Genomic DNA, 17,590 nt, shown 5'->3' with positions numbered 1-17,590 from the left:
TCATAGAATAGGATTGTGATGAAACATAAAGGACGACAGATGCAAAAGTCACTGCAGAACTCAACGTAGCGCTCGTGAACCCTGTCAGCACCAAAATAACACCAGGGGAGTCCTGTAAGCTGGGCATTGCAGAGCGCGCTGGCACTCCAAAACCACTCGTCAGTGACGAATATGAGAGGAAGGAAGGATGAAAAATTAGAGTTTAACACCCCGTCAAAAGTCCGGTTATTAGAGGCGAAGCAGAAGCTTCGATCACGAAAGGATGAGATAGGAAATCGGCCGTATCCTTTTCAATGGATCTATCTCGACGTGTGACTGGAGATATACAAAGAAATCATAGAAAATCTATATCTGGAAGGCCGGACAGGGATTTAAACTGTTGTCCATCCGAAAGCAAGTCCAGTAGGCTAAACACTGTGCCACTACACCGGTGTGACGAAAATACCGATAATAGCAAAACGTGGCAACGAAGCCATAAAATCCGAATTGGAATCGAAGAATATAATTTGGTTGGATGAGTCTTGTTTCACACAGTTTCAAACTTTTAACTGAATTTACAACCCAAGAACGAAACATGTCGGAGTTTCGGTGACGATTTGAGCAGCCAAATAGTACTATTCCATAGGCTCCATGGTTGCTTTGCATGGTTGCATCGCTTCCGAGCGCTGTGTGACCATTTTCGCTGATCAGGTCCAACCCAGAGTAAAATGTTTATTAACCAGTGGTGATGTTGTGTTCCGAGACGACAGGGCCCCAGTCCACACAACTCGTATTGTCTAGGACTAGTTTTGGGAGCACGAAGATGAATTGTCGCATATCCCTTGGCCACCAAAGTCACCAGGTCTTAATATTATTGAGCCTTCGTGGTCAACTTTGGAAAGAAGGGTGCGTGATCGCTATCAGTCTCCATCATCGTTACCAAAATTTCCCATTGTTTTGTAGGAATAATGGTATGGGACTCTCCTGAAAATCATACGGGACCACTCACCACCTGCACACCCTCCACATCCTCTCCTAAAGAAATTTCAACTGTTACCCTTTTCCGGACCACAGACTGCCACAACATAGAGCCAACCTACCAACTCTAAATCCAGCCAAATCAATCATTCCCTCACGTGTTCCCTTCTCGTCCTTTCCTCGTACCATACCTCAATCTTTTCCCCTCCTCTATTGCTCTCCACCCTCTTTTCTTTTCAAATTTATAGCTCCCAATACCAGCTGTCTCTCTATGCTTGTCCCCTCATAGACAGCCGCATCTCATCATCATGTCTAATCAGTCCTCATTCCTCATCACCACCACACTCGTATTCCCCTTCATACACATCTTTCATTTCATCATCATTCTGTCGTCGGAGCGTGGATCTCTTCCAGTTTTACTGAAAGTGTAAGTGTACCGTTTCTAATTTCCAGCGTCTCTTCCATCGTTTTCAGTGTTTCTCTAGAGTTTAGTCTTCTTAAAGCGTTTTTCTTTAATTGTGCATGCTTTTATCACAGTTTCTAAAATATTCATGAAGGATGCAGTTTTTCTTAAACTCTCACCCACGCGGGGTAGCCGCGCGGTCTGAGGCGTCTTGTCACTGACAACACGGCTCTCCCGCCGTCGGAGGTTCGAGTCCACCCTCGGGCATCGGTGTGTGTGTCGTCCTTAGCGCAAGCTAGTTAGATTAAGCAGTGTGTAAGCTCAGGGACCGATGACCTCAGCAGTTTGGTCCCATAAGTCTTTGCCACAAATTTCCAAATTTTTCTTACATTCTCCATTAATATTACCTCTTAACAAATTTCAGCTTCGTGGTAAACGTGTAGTCTTTTTTTAGCTAGTGAATAATGTCTACTGGCTGAAGAGCGGGGTGATAGTAACGCAGCGCTGCCATCCTACCCCACCCCCCAACCCCCACCCCCAACAGGCCACACGGTGTTAGAGGGTTGAAATAACAATACAGGACCGGCCGGGGTGGCCGAGCGGTTCTAGGCGCTTCAGTCCGGAACCACGTGGCTGCTACGGTCGCAGGTTCGAATCCTGCCTCGGGCATGGATGTGTGTGATGTCCTTAGGTTAGTTAGGTTTAAGCAGTTCTAAGTTCTAGGGGACTGATGACCTCAGAAGTTGAGTCCCATAGTGATCAGAGCCATTTGAACCATTTTTTAACAATAAAGGGAAAAGAAACATGCAGGGGCAGTATTTACCCGTTCAAATTATTCAAATGGCTCTAAGCACTATGGGACTTATCATCTGAGGTCATGAGTTCCCTAGACTTAGAACTACTTAAACCTAACTAAGCTAAGGACATCACACCCATCCGTGCCCGAGGCAGGATTCGAACCTGCGACCGTAGCAGCGACGCCCCAAACCGTATTAGGCCTGGTAAAGTGTCGTGTTTTATAGTGTTTTCATGTTTTTGTCTATCCACTGCATAAAGGATGAAGAAGAAGATCGATATAGCGTCAGTCTTGCATGAAAAATGATAATGTTGACACTTGTGAAGAAGCGAGTGCAGCAGCTGCAGCTGCCAGTAGCGTTCGCTTGCCGTTTGACGGCGCCGGAACGGAGCCCTGAGGAGGCCACGAGGCCACGAGTGGGCGGCCCGACGAGACAAACGGCGCCAGCGCCAGCCCATTGTCCAGCGGCGGCGGTTTAAGCTGGTGCCTATTAACAGGCGCGCACATTACCGGCCGCGTTATTCTTCTGGCCCAGCAACGGAAAAGCCCTCATCCCGGAGTGTCACTGCGTCCGCTATAAACACGAGCGTTTATAGTTATAACCATTCAGTAGCCTGCATCTGCTTGAGATAACATCCCAGAGGCCTTAAGCAGCGGAGCGTAACTTGTTCTCCCGATAACGATGATAACTAAGAGGAGGAGACCTGTTGTTATTTGTGTAGACACTTACTATGAATTCAAATTACTGCTACTATGTTTGCCTTTAGCTTCATTGCGTTTGTCACAATAATAATTTCGTGTCATGGTCCAGTGTACCGTGGGTCTAATCAGATTTGCTACAGGCAGGATCCATTCCAGCAACTGACACACCAGTTACGATCACTGAAAAATGGTACTGTACATGAAATCAGGTGGTGCAGGAATTTGGACTGGGAGAGACGTTCTTTTGTATTGGGGACAGATGGTAAGTGTTAACGCTCGCTAAGGAGGCAGTGCAGCATTCGCTTGAAACACATCTTGTTAACTTCGGAAAGTACTGGTATCGCTGACGATGAAGCTTCAGTTTAATAGCTGTAGTATGCACCAAGCTTTAATTTAAACTCTTATTCTTCTCTCTCCACCAATTCGTTTTTCATAACCTTCATCATCATCATCATCATCGTCACCAATATCACCAACACCACTACTACCATCAGCATCACTACCTTGTCACCATCATTGTCAATAACATCGTCGTTTTCATCAACATCATGATCTTACCCAGTCTAGCATAGTTGAGGAGTTCAGTGGCAGCATCCTCAAACGCAGTCATCGGAAATGTAGTACCTTGCTTCACACGAATGACTGGAGATTTACTCCAGCAGTGCTTCTATGGTAAGACACTGCGATGCATGTTAAATCTTACCGAATGCAGCATTTCCAATAATCTTGCTACCAGTAAAATGGTTCTGTTCTGATAGTGAAGTGCTTTCGGTAATCATAGGGAACAAAGTTTACAGGCAGCTTCATTCTTCTAATATAAAAATCCAATTGTAAGTTGTGTGATTATTAACGTATGTAAAATTCAGTACTTAAACTTATTGGGGCCTAGTTGACAATAAGAGTTTCAAATATATTTGTTGAGCCTGTGGTTTTGTGTAATTGTTTGTTGAGAAGAAAGAGGGCAGTGTAGGCCATCTTAAGAAAGTGACACTGTCTCCACAGACGGTACTGTTGTCCATCTGTATGCAGTCGTGTGCAGTATTCGACTATGGAACCCAACGTCTTTATAGGTGCAGATATCAAACCTGCCAAGTACTGCTTCGCAGGTCATCGAACTCAGCATTTGTGTGGAAAGAGAGCAACGGCACGACTTCTCATGTTAGACTTTGTTGACGTGCATCGCAGTTTATCAACAAGACATTTGAAATGTAGTTAATAGCGGGAAACTGTACCGTATTCAAAATGTGGAGTATGGAAAAAAACGAAGTTGAGATTGTTCTACAAAATAGTTAATCAATAAAAAGCTGTCTACTAACTAAATAAAGTGTAACTCATCGATTCACAGTAGACCTCGTAAGTTCAATCATGATACATAAAATATAAATTGTTAGGACGGAAATTGAGGATTGTTATTGGTTTGCAATTTCTGCGATTCCTTATTTTCTCTGTAACATCAACAAAATGTAACTGCTAATAAGGCATTAACATATTTCCATGTGGTTAATTACATCACGAATTATATCTGTAAGATATGGTGATCTTAGGTGACGGAGAGCCGTCTCAAGAGCTACGATGCAGAAGAACTACACAATATGACGTCCTAAAGATGGGAATGAAGAGACAAAATAAACTGATAAAATTTTCCCGAGCTTCCAGCAGCGTCAAGTGGTTAAAATCCCACGAACTTCCGGCCGAGTGTTCCTGGCCATTCTCAGGTGGTTAGAGTCATGTCGTTGTTGCTGCCGTCCTTACATAGAGGTGCTACTGCCTGTCACGTACCTGGTGTCCAGTCCATTGCTTATTGGTAATATTCAGTCCACCCGCTTCAACCAACCGGTTTCTGGGTGCCAAGACAGTTGACTGACCTGCACGAGGATAGACGTGCGAGTTCTGGTGCTCTCGTAAAGAATAGTCATTTATAGTGTGTCAACAGTTAGTTTTTGTACAGGTTACTCGATAAGTATATGTATTAGTGTGTTTTTTAGACTCAACATTAAAGATTATATGAATGATTATACGAACATGTGCCGATATAGTCCGCTCATTTGCGATTAAATCTGTGGCTAGTAAGCAGAAGATTCCGGGTATGGGTCCTGGTCCGGCACACATTTTCGTTCATCCCCGCTGACTGCGCATGAAGTCCCGAAGAAGCTGGCATCATCAGTTTCTTCCCTTTCCTCTCCTTTCGCTCTCTCGCCCTACTTCATTTTACATAACTACTATTAAAGGTTTCACTTATATTTTCCTAATATTCCCGAAAACGCGAAAAGTTGGTAGAGGCCAGTTTTTGTCATATTTTTATTTACGTGTTGAGGCAGTTAACTTATTCTCGTTTAATTCTTCTCTTTTCTTTCCAGTAATTTAAGCAGAGCAACCATTATTATTTAGCTCACATTTTCGGAAAGAAGAGTAAATTTTAAGTGGTTTTATCCGGAAACTATGCACTAATATTTTGTTTCCATAGAATTAAGTATAGGCCTAATTTTGTAAGAGTTTTCTGTTGTTTCTCGATAATTTAAGTGACTTATCGTTATTTAAATATTATATTTATCATGAGTTAAAAGTAACTGAATTGCTGTAGAATTGTTAGTTCCGAGGTGTTGAGCTATGGGTGCTGTAGTTTTTTTCCATTTAGGTGACTGCAGTGGTGTGGAAACTGGGGAAATAAATGAGGTTCTTCAGTGTTTTTGTTTGTTATGTAGTAGAGATAGCGAGATAGTGGAACAGAAGGGGAAAGTTTACTTCCCTTTAGACTGAATTACGAAAGACTGGGAAAGATCTGGTTAGACCAAGGAGGGAAAAGGTTGAAGAAAAGTGGGATGTGGCAGTAAGCAACAGAAAGAAGAGGCTTAGAACTTCATATGACAGTTTCGTCCTGAATGTGAAAAATAAGTTTCATCGGTTGCTACAAATAGGAACTGACGAGCCTCAAGCTGATGTAGGTGTACACAGGGCACGACAAACTTTCAGAAGTAAATTTAAAAGTGAGAATGGAGCGAAATCAGTAAAGAGAAAGAAAGTTTTGTTATGTAGCATTTCTAACCCTAAAGCCGGAGTTTCGAATTCTCCATCGGGTGTGGATATGTGTGTTGTCGCAGAGTTCGACGATAAGATCGCAGGGCACCCGCGTTTGCGGCGTTTCAGCGGAAGGTTGTAGACATCTTTGAGCCAAATTTCAAATTTGAGCTTCGCAATTGGGGGAAAATGATGGGTTATCAAAAAGTGAGTGCGTAATTCTTTTGTGTACATGTTCAGGTTTATATGTAAGGGCTCATTTGTGTCAGGATTCACACTATAATAATTTTCGCTGCCCTTATGAACCCAGATCATGTGACCCTCTATGTTTACCAAAGAATTTGTGAGGTTTCAAAATATGTAAGTTAACGGTACTTTGTATCAATGGGTAAAAATGCTGTACGTTTGACGCCAGTTTTCTGACCATCGAGTTTCGTATACACGTCGATTGACTATTATTACATTTAACAGACGTGTTCCGAAATTTGTGCGCAGGGTGGATCATCAGTCGACTTCGAGCTTTCGAGACGATTCTTGATTCTGATGAAATAAGACTTTTTTTTACAACCAAGGCGCTTTCTCGTGCTTTTCATACAGTGGAAAAGAGTACTGAAGTATCATTTTCAGGGTATTGCGTATCCTTTGCACGTTATCAGTAGAAAGATACCCTTCTGCAAGACATAAACTGCAGGCCCTCCTTTCGATAGGCGATATCGGCTACCTCATTGTGTTGAGGGCCTCTATGCCCTACGTCGATTACACTTTCGTACACAAGGTAAGAAAATCGACGGAGAAAATCCGCTGGAATACTTTTAAAACTCTCCAATCTTCACTGAAAAATTAAGATGGCATGCTGAAAAGTGATGCCTACGAATTTTTTATTCTGTTCTCAGTATCGGTTGAGGTATTACATTTTTCACTTAGATGACGTAAGTTGCCACCCTCTGCCGCTAGAGTGCTCCAAATTGTAGCGAATAACATGGCTGTGTTTAATGTGACCATGTCGATGCGTGTGAAATAACTTGCCGTAGTCGAATTTCTTACGGCTGAGAACGGGCCTCCAATTGAAATCCATAGCAGAATGAAAGCTGTGTACGGTCAGTAACGTGCAACGTTGGATTATTCGTGTTCTTAATGAAGGAAACGATCGTGCTAATTTCAGAATACTGTCACAGCTCGGACTGGACGACCACGTACCGCAACCCGTGAGACACATCGAAATTCGGAGAGTTCGTCCACACATGGGCAACTCCAGACCTCACAACAGCGCTCCGACATCTGCTACAATCCGAGCCCTGGTTCGACGTCATCGACAATGCTCCATACTTTCCCGACTTGGCCTCTTCCGCTGTCCATCTGTTTCCAAAACTTAAAGAACGCCTTCTAGGACTTTACTTTCGTAGTGATGAAGCGGAGTAAGCAGAGAAGAGGTTGTGGCTACATCAACAAAGTTAAATACTCTACAGTGACGGTATCAACAGATTGGTCTCGTGTTCAGAGAAATATATTCGACGCCAGAGTGCCTATGTTGTGAAATAAATATGCTGAGACGAAGAATAAAGCTGTAGAATGTTAATAAATCTTGTTTTATTTCACAAAATTTTCAGAGTTTTCACATAAAAAATCGGTCATCACGTCCTCGTACTTTCTCCGTTTACATTTCCTTTCCATCGGTATTCAAAGAGTGTGTTTCAAAGCCTGAACTTATTGTTCAAATGTGTGTGAAATCTTATGGGACTTAACTGTTAAGGTCATCAGTCCCTAAGCTTACACACTACTCGACCTAAGTTATCCTACGGACAAAAACACACACCCATGCCCGAGGGAGGACTCGAACTTCCACCGGCACCAGCCACACAGTCCATTAATGCAGCGCCGTAGACCGCTTGGCTAATCCCGCGCGGCCCTGATTTATTATATTTGCATTCAAACTGAATTGTGCTCTTACCTCAGATATGAAAATGGTCTCACCTAATAAATGCACCGTTAGTCGTCAGAGGTCGAGAATCGTAATGTGTACATCATGAACGTTTTAATTTGTACCTGAAGTTTTTGGCATCCTTCACGTGGAACAGCTTCCAAGAAGTATGGTCATGCCTAATTCAGTCGCTGATTTCTTAACTGATGGAAATGGAAGAACAGACACTTCACAAACCATTACCAGCAATTGTTGTATTTCCTTTAGTGATGAGACGTCGAAAGTAAAGGATTTCATAACAGCACCAGATGATAGCTTATCCAGTTTACAGAACCATACAGAAAACAAATACGTTAATAGTCTTATAAAGACAAGTCTTGTCTATTTTAAGATAACACCTAATTTATGGAATTGCATAACTTGTATCATCAAAAATAAAAGTAAAATTAGTGAATTCCATTTCCATTACAAGTAAAGACCACTCTAATTTAGCCTCATAAGTATCGTGCTACAGAGATCAAGTGCGGCGGACATCGTGTCATAGAAATAAATCGGCACCGATGATGTAGCAACTCAGAAAAGCCGTTAGTATGGTGAAAATGATGCAAGTAAGAATTAATAATAATTATAACAACATTGTCCGACTGGCCGTGTCTCTCCTTATTTCCAACATCAAATCAAGATAGTACGGGTTGTGCACACAACGAGTCTCAGGAATCAGTCTTCGTGCTTTTCACGCTTAAACGTGTAAGTGGGCGGTTTCTCTGAGTCAAAGGAAATGTGAGCTTCATTCCAAGGACTAATTAGAGACAATTATTATGTGAACATGTTACGTGATCTGGAGTGTCCCAAGGCACATATGTTATTACTTAACTGGACCGCCGCCGGACGGAGTGGCCGAGCGGTTCTAGGCGCTACAGTCTGGAACCGCGCGACCGCTAAGGTCACAGGTTCGAATCCTGTATCGGGCATGGGTGTGTGTGATGTCCTTGGGTTAGTTAGGTTTAAGTAGTTCTAAGTTATAGGGGACTGATGACCTCAGCAGTTAAGGCCCATAGTGCTCAGAGCCATTTGAACCATTTTGAACTGGACCGCCTTAATTTACTTTGTTAACTGTCATGAAACTTGGCACAGAAGTCACGAATATGGCTTTCCAACACATCCATGACTCTTGACCCCAATGTACTTCTACACTGTAGACAGTCTGTAGCCGGCCGCTGTGGCCGAGCGGTTCTAGGCCCTTCAGTCAGGAACCGCACTGCTGCTACGGTCGCAGGTTCGAATCTTGCCTTGGGCATGGATGTGTATGATGTCAGGTTAGTTAGGTTTAAGTAGTTCCAATTCTAGGGGACTGATGACCTCAGAAGTTAAGTCCAATAGTGCTCAGAGCGATTTGTACCATTCATTTGACAATCTGTTATCTGTTTTGTAGTATTGAATTACGTTCGTAGTCCTTGTCCATGAATGTTGCGGAAACCAAACGTGTTATTGTATGGCACGTGATACGATGTGTCTCTGGATCTGACGAGTTACATGTATCTAATGCATGATCCAGAGCAACAAAACAAGGTTGTTTAACGTCGTATCAATCGTCTTAAGCAACTCAAGAACTGGTGATATCGAAAGTTTTTCTGCCTGTCATTAAGACTGTCCGCATAGGAAAAATCTTGACAATGAGGAACATCATGGTAATCTACAAACCCACCCGCAAGATATGAGATCACCTGAAATCAACCAAGGATACTCACCAGCTACTGGGAAATAGGAGTTTATAGGATTCTGTGTAGTTTGTGGGGAGGTGTCCGTGGGTACAAAAAGAACGGTCAGAAAACAACCAGAAGAGCACAAGAGAAATAGCAGAGGAGGGGAGATTGACAGATCAGCTGTTGCGGAACATGCTTTGCAGACGGGACACCACCACATTCATTTTGACAGGACTCAATTACTGGCAGCCACAAATGAATACCTTGAAAGGCTGTACAGAGAGGCTGTAACTATTGTAAAACACCTCAGGAATTTGTAGGAAGAAAGAAGGCGTGAAATTGAATGACGTCTGCATTCCGGTGCTGAAGAAGATGTGTACTACACTTCCACCCTTGGGTGGAAATCGACAACGGCCAACTGCGCTTGGGTATTCAAAACATGTGACACCAGTCGGAAGCACATAATTTTGCTGCAGCCAGTAGCGATACCGGGTGTGAATCGGACATTCAAAGAAGCTATGGTGCACTTTGAAAATGTCCTCGACGGATGGGGACGAAACATTGGGTTTTAATGTAGAATCCATTCCACCACGGCACAATAGCCCGTTGCATTTTATTAATCGCAACATTTCCGGCTGTGAAAGTCTAAATTTTACAATTAAGCCACTCTGTGTGCACATATTCAAATATGGAACAGCAACCAGTGTTAGTAACGACCTTTCTTTCTTTTAATCGTGTTGCCATCACATGTTCTTTAACTAAAAAGCGCACTGTTCCGAATGCAACCAAATGACCGGTATTTCGAAGCCAGTGACCGAAGCACAGTCAAGTGTGCAGAGTGCTACGATACCTTCCACCGAATGCTGCGCCTTGCACCCCATGCAGCACGTAACAAGTGAGCGCCGCGCCTCAGTACTGACAACAGCACGTGTAAGCCGTGATATAGCGGAGCGGTTGCGACTTTATTTGTCCCCCCCGCGCAGCGGAACGCTCCTGGAAGAATAGCGTGTACAACAGAATCAGGCTACGCTAATTAAAGGACGCCCGAGTTCACACTTTTTACGACTGCCGTTGTGTTGCAAGTAGCGCCGAACGCTCACAGACACGAAATAGTGCGCCATTTCTCCCCGCAGAGGCCGTTTTCCTTCACTGGCTACACGCGGCCGTGTCCGGTACAGAGACGAAGCGAGTGCGTAAAATACATTGTCGGCGTTTTCTCGTTACACTATTTAAAAGGAGTTAAGTTACGCTAGCTCCACAATGCCGCTGTGCCGTGTACACCTCCCAGACAATAACACTATAACTAAACTAGCCGCTACGTTTCCCAGCTTGTCTCAAGGAAAATGTTAATACGGCCGAGTCGCTTTAAAAGTAAAGCAGCGTCTGCTTTTAAATCTCTTTAGTGAAAAATAGGCTTTACAGCATTAAATAAGCTAAGCCTTTCATCGGCACCACATAAGATACAACTTCTTCTCGTCGCTAACAGCACGTACATAACATTTTATTGCACAAGTACTCAGTACCATAATCCACACCACAGAATTCCACGCTTAACACACGTCACAATAGCTGTACGAAGGCAGCGATACTCCAGGGCCACAGTGGAGGGCATCCAGTATTGTTTCCAACGATCCGATAATGTTTGCAAAATATGACACGTAGGCACCGTATCAGAGTTTAGGTTTGATCGTGGTTGTTAGAGAAAGAACACTAGTACATTTGTTCCAGTTGGTAAGGAAACAGGCTGTACAGTCTTTTCTTCTTCGTTAAATTACGTGTCTACTTGGTCCCGTGTTCCCTAATGCATGTGATGGTGTTTACTCGATACTGTCACAGAGCACGAAGACTTAGACAAAATAGCTTGTAAAGCCATTGTATTCATAGTGTTTAGAGAAGCTGAAAACAAACGCTTACCAGACAAATGGGATATATTCTGTTGTATATTTATCAGCGTACAGATTATTCTACACCCGCACACATATTGTGATGAAATCTATGATGTGTTATTTGCACACTAAAATTCTCGTCTATCATTACCAAATAGACAATACTTCAAAGAAGTCAAGCCTGTTGTAATCGGCTGAAGCTAGGCGTCAAATTATGTAGCGACCCTCTTACCCTATGAGCCATTTTAATGGTTGTTGGGGAATTCTGCACGTAAACCAATAACAAACGAATTTATGAAATTGGTTAGATTAGATTAGATTAGATTAGATTAGATTAGATTTACTTTCATACCAAGTGATCCGTAGTGAGGAGGTCCTCTAGGATGTGTAACATGTCAGAAAAACAACAATACATGACAAATATTTACAACTAAAACAAATAAGCTAATGTACCATTCCACAGGTCCCAAGTAGAATGATCGTCATTTTTTAATGAACACTATATGAAAGTCATTTTACAAATACTAATGCACTGAATTTAAAATAAAAAAGTTTTTTATTTATTTATAAGGTAATAAACGTGTAATATAACTACTATAATACTTATTTACAATGAACACATTACTGCACTGAAATGGTGCAGAAGTTAGATTGTACTTACACACACACACACACACACACACACACACACACAACACATTTACAATGAACACATTACTGCACTAAAATTGCGCAGAAGTTATATATATATATATATATATATATATATAAATCAGTTGGTTTTACTGAGAAATTCATCAATGGAGTAGAAGGAGCTGGCCACCAGTAAATCCTTCAGGCTTCTCTTAAACTGAGTTTCATTGGTAACTGAGTATATGAGGGAAAAGCAGGTAATGCGAAACCACGTATAATAAAGCGAACGAATGAGTTACTGATTTATATTTTGAGTATAATACAAAACAGTTGTTGGCCGTTAATTACAACAAAGCGCTTGCACTACTACATTACGAAGTTCCCTGAGCGTGGAGCGGCTCGCGTCAGTAAAATGCACTGTGATGTTAGGAAGCAGATCTCACTGTAAATTGCTGCACCGGAGTTGGTCAATGGTGTTAGACAGTCGTCCCCTGTCCTTCAGGAATTTCATTTATGATGATAAAAAGTCAACATCGCCTGCATGGGATTTATTTTCAAAATATTGTTTTGCCGGACCATTATCGTTCTACATGCCCATTCGCAGCGGCTCTCTGTATCGTCATGTCGTCTGAACCATCTTTAAGACATGTATTACAAACAGTTCTATGTACCTATAGGTCAGTCCACGTCTCACGTTAAAATAAGCTGCGACCAAACGCACGAACCTCAACAAAATAATTGTCTCGTTGAAGAGCGCGTCCAAAAAATATAGCAGGAGTCAGCCGGCGATCGAATGTCAGTGGGCTTTGGTGCATGTAGCCATAAAACTCTTTGTTTCTGTTGTGTGATGGCTTCGCCGACGATATGTAGGTGACGATATTTAGGTGACTTGCGTTTCGGTGATGACGGAAGGTTGGTGAGGACAACACAACATCCAGTTCCCGAGCGGAGAAAATCTCCGACCCAGCCGGGAATAGAACCAGAGCCCCTCCGGTTGTCACCCCTCCAAGCACATTCCGCAGCTACCGAGACGGACTATGCAGTTTAGCGATGACTGAGTTTAGAGAAATAATATGCATCATATAACTTGTTGTGTGCTTTTAATTTTTGTGTCACCTCTTTCCTACACGTCCTAGGACACCAGTTACCCCCTGTTTTGTGATGTTAGTCAGGAGTAACAAGTCATTTCAACAGCAATGGAAGGTGGTACTATTGTGTCTAGACAAGACAGCCTAGACACAATGGGAGGAAGCCGAAAGGCACGCGCTTAAACTCACGCAGGCTGGCGTGAGGTCTGAAACAGGATACGTAATGAATGCTATAAAGAAAAGTACGTAGCTTCTGGAATACTTAACTTTAATCCACATTTGTAGAACATCGCTCTTGATGATACATTAATAGAATCTAAATATCAATTGAATACGGCGCCTTGCTAGGTCGTAGCAAATGTAGCTGAAGGCTATCCTAACTATCGTCTCGGCAAATGAGAGCGTAATTCTCAGTGAACCATGGCTAGCAACGTCGGCTGTACAACTGGGGCGAGTCCTAGTACGTCTCTCTAGACCTGCCGTGTGGCGGCGCTCGGTCTGCAATTACTGACAGTGGCGACACGCGGGTCGGTTGTATACTAGCGGACCGCGACCCATTTAAAAGCTACCACCTAGCAAGTGTGGTGTCTGGCGGTGACACCACAGGTACTACTCGTTTTAGTCTCCTATTTCCTTGCATTTTGTTGTTATTTTCTTCCGCCCTCAGAATCTCTCGAAACTGACCTTCGCGTCTAATAGTAAACCTGGTCTGACAGCTGACATATGTCTTCCAGAGCTGTGAACGTGCTCTGCTTCCGGTATCGTTTACAATGGGGTGAACGGTAATATCATCTCGTGTAGTGATCTCTATTCACACCTGACTCATTGGCAAAACGACGAGGAAAGTAGCTTTGGTCTCCACTACGTCGTGGAGATCGGAAGGCATTAAAGAAGGAACTTCGCTCGATAATCATTTTACGGCTGCCTTGTTGAAGACTAATAACTTGACATTAAGTTACACTAGGCTGTAAGGTGATGAAGATTATAATCATTACTTGCGACAGACTTTGGCGTTGGAGATTCTATATCTACATCCACATACATATTCTGCAACCTACCGTATGGTGGAAAGCGTACCCTCGTACCTTGTCCCACTACCAGTTCTACCGCTTCCTGTTCCACTCGGAAATGGATAGAGGAAAAATAGATTGTCTATATTCCTCAGTACGAGACTCAATACACTGAAGATCCAGGTAAACCTACCTTATATCGTGTAGGGCCGCACTCGACTAATGTCTGAAGTAGTGCTGTGGGGAACTCATATTATGAATCCTGCAGGCTGTCCATAAATCCGTAAGAGTACGAACAGCACATTGCAAGGCATCTCAGACATGCTCAGTAATGTTTATGTCTGGGGAATTTGATGGCCTGCGGAAGTATTTAAACTCAAAAGAGTGTTCCTGGAGCCACTCTGTAGCAATTCTGGACGTGTGGTGTGTCAAATTGTCCTGCTGGAATAGTCCAAGTCCGTCGGAATGCTCAATGGACATGAATGGATGCAAGTGATCAGACAGGATGCTTACTTATGCGTCACCTATCGGTGTCATATCTAGACGTATCAGAGGTACCATATCACTCCAACTGCACAAGTCCCACACCATTATAGAGCCTCCACCAGCTTGAACAGTCGACTGCTTACATGCAAAGTCCATGAATCCATGAGTTTGTCTCCATACCCGTACACGTCCATCCGATAGATACAAGTTGGAACGTGACTCGTCCGACCAGGCAACATGTTTCCAGTTATCAACAGTCCAACGTCGGTGTTGACGGGCCCAGGCGAAGCGTATAGCTTTGTGTCGTGCGGTCATCAAGGTTACACGACCACTCGTGTACCCTTGATGAGTGCACGACACAAAGCTTCACTTCCGAAAGCCCACATCGATGATGTTTTGTTGAAATGGTTCATACGCTGACACATGCTGATGGCAGAACACTGAAATCTGCAGCAATTTGCGAAAGGGTTACACTTCTGTCACTTTGAACGACTCTGTTCAGTCGTCGTTGATCTCGTTCTTGTAGGATCTTTTCCCCGCCATAGCGATGTCGGAGATTTGATGTTTTACCGGATTCCTAATATTGACGGTACACTCGTGAATGGTCGTACGGGAAAATACCCACTTTATCGCTACCTCGGAGGTGCTGTGTCCCATCGCTCTTGCCCCGACTATAAGACCTCGTTCAAACTCACTTAAATCTTGATAACCTGCCACTGTAGCAGAAGTAACCGATCTAATAATTGCGCCAGACGCTTGTTGTCTTATACAGGATGAGTCACTAACCATTGCCATCAAGAGTAACTCCCAAAGAACGATAGGAGCTGAAAAGTTGTGAGACAAAAGTTGCATGGGACAACGGGGGCCATAATCTTAAGTTGGGTTTTATGTTGCTAGCTCGGGTCGTGTCAGAGATATGAAGTTCATTTTGTTTTTTCTAAATGGGATGCTATAGTTTGATACTTATTTTCTGACAGCGTTTATAGAGACGAATCCAATGGTATGGAACAGTAAGGTCTTTGAAGGTCAACGAAGGTCATAAAGGTGTCAGGAACGTCCATTTACAGAAGGTGTTCGAAGTGATGACTATTGGTTTCAGTACAGTGCTGCAATATTCTTATCATCGATAAAGTTGTACTCCTTTTCAATATTTACCGCAACTCTCCAGGAATGATGTTCAGACTGTGTACTGCAGGATTTGCGCTGTTAGAAGTGTTAGTGTCGTGAATTTCCGTCAGTCGGCGCTATTGGTATGGTGACATAGGGCTGAAACACACGCGTCAATGGGCATTGCTATTTCAGAGAGTGAATGTGGGTGTGGACAAGGTGAGTGTGGCTTTCCTCGTAAAGCTGTTTCTCATACAGCGAAAGTTTAATTATAACCGCCCCGAAGTTAAGACTGTTTCCGCTCGTTGTTTCGCATCTTCTTACAAATTTTCTTTCTATACCCCGCACTGTTGGCTAGTTTACCAATTGATTTGATGCCGATGTTCTGGCACTTACTTGTTTATCTGTAATGACCTGAACACGTAATGCTTTCCTCGTAACTCAAACTGTTTTACGATCAAGCAGCTAACGTATATTATACATAGGACTTCCGCTGCTTGTCTGTGTACCTCAAAAGCGTTTGTTTAGGAGCGATTTTCTTGCTAAACCACACGCTACCGGCAAATTTTCAGAGGTTATTCAGCGATGCCTTGTCAATATTATGGTATGAGGGACCCATGGTCTCCGACGGATTGTTACAGGGTTATTCCATTTCGCTTGGTTTCATGCCCCAATTAGCTTAGTACCTGTATTGCTATGAAAATAGTGCCCAATAGACCAAGTGTCGACGTTGTCCACTATGTATCTTGTTCGGAAAGATACTTGTTCTATTCACTGTTGACAATACTTTACTCTTCGCCCTCATTGACTGCAGTCAATATTGCACTGTCCCGCCTCGGATTTGGTTTTCCGGTAGTGTTAGTTGTATGTTAACGGCAATACACGCTGGCATGAATATGTTGACAGACGAAGAATTGACTGATATGCACTTTGTGTATGGTTTCACTGAATGCAGTGGAAGGGCGGCACAAAGACGCATACGCAGAGCTGCTCTCGCAACGACGACAACCACACCACAGACCTTTTGCGTCTGTACATCGGCTTATACGAAAAAGAATGTGTTGTATGGTTTTGCAATTGCTTATTATAGTTTTTTCATTGTTATGACGGTATTTTCACGGACATGAAGGTAAATGTGGTAACAAATTGAATTAAATCATAATTACATTGTTACTCAGCAACAAGCCGCCGGTGACCGTGGGTGCCTGATACCAAAATACTCAGAAATTATCCCTGAACAACATTCGAAAGTTTGTCGGTGGAGTTCTGGTTCACCTCTTGAAAGGTTTATACATTAAATGGAATAATAATAAATCACAGTTAGTTTAGTAGATTACCAGATAGTGCATCTTTGAATGAAAATATAATGAAAGTTATTTTTTTATTCGGAATATTTACACTCTGGATATCTTTGCATGGTGAACACATGAAAGATACACAGTATGTGATTTGCAGAGGTTGCATTATCGAAAGCAATGCTGGTAGGGTAGCGGGCAACAGTAAGGTCGAGGCGGAGCCTTGCGCATTAGCAGTCGTGGAGAGATGGTGTTTTATCATGCTTGAGTGAGCAGCTTGAATAGCGGATCAACAAGATAGAAATATCTGTTGCAGATTGTGCAAGATGTGTAGATATTTCACAAAACGTATCCCAACAGGTCAACGAGAAACGTTTAACAGAATTTACACTGTCATGTCTTGCAATTTTGCGTGAAAAATAATTAATAACTTTGAAAAGAGAGTCACAAAAGCTTCTAAAACAGCAACTTAAATACGTACAGCAACAAAAAAATAAACTGACATGCAGTGATTTATTTCAGATCATCGTTTGCAGAGCAGCTAGAGCAGAGTCAAGCTTTCTCTCTCTGGGCAGGAATTTGTTACAGGGT

This window comes from Schistocerca cancellata, chromosome 6, assembly GCF_023864275.1.
Source record: "Schistocerca cancellata isolate TAMUIC-IGC-003103 chromosome 6, iqSchCanc2.1, whole genome shotgun sequence".
Classification (NCBI taxonomy): Eukaryota; Metazoa; Arthropoda; class Insecta; order Orthoptera; family Acrididae; genus Schistocerca; species Schistocerca cancellata.
Note: the sequence above shows the minus strand (reverse complement) of the source record.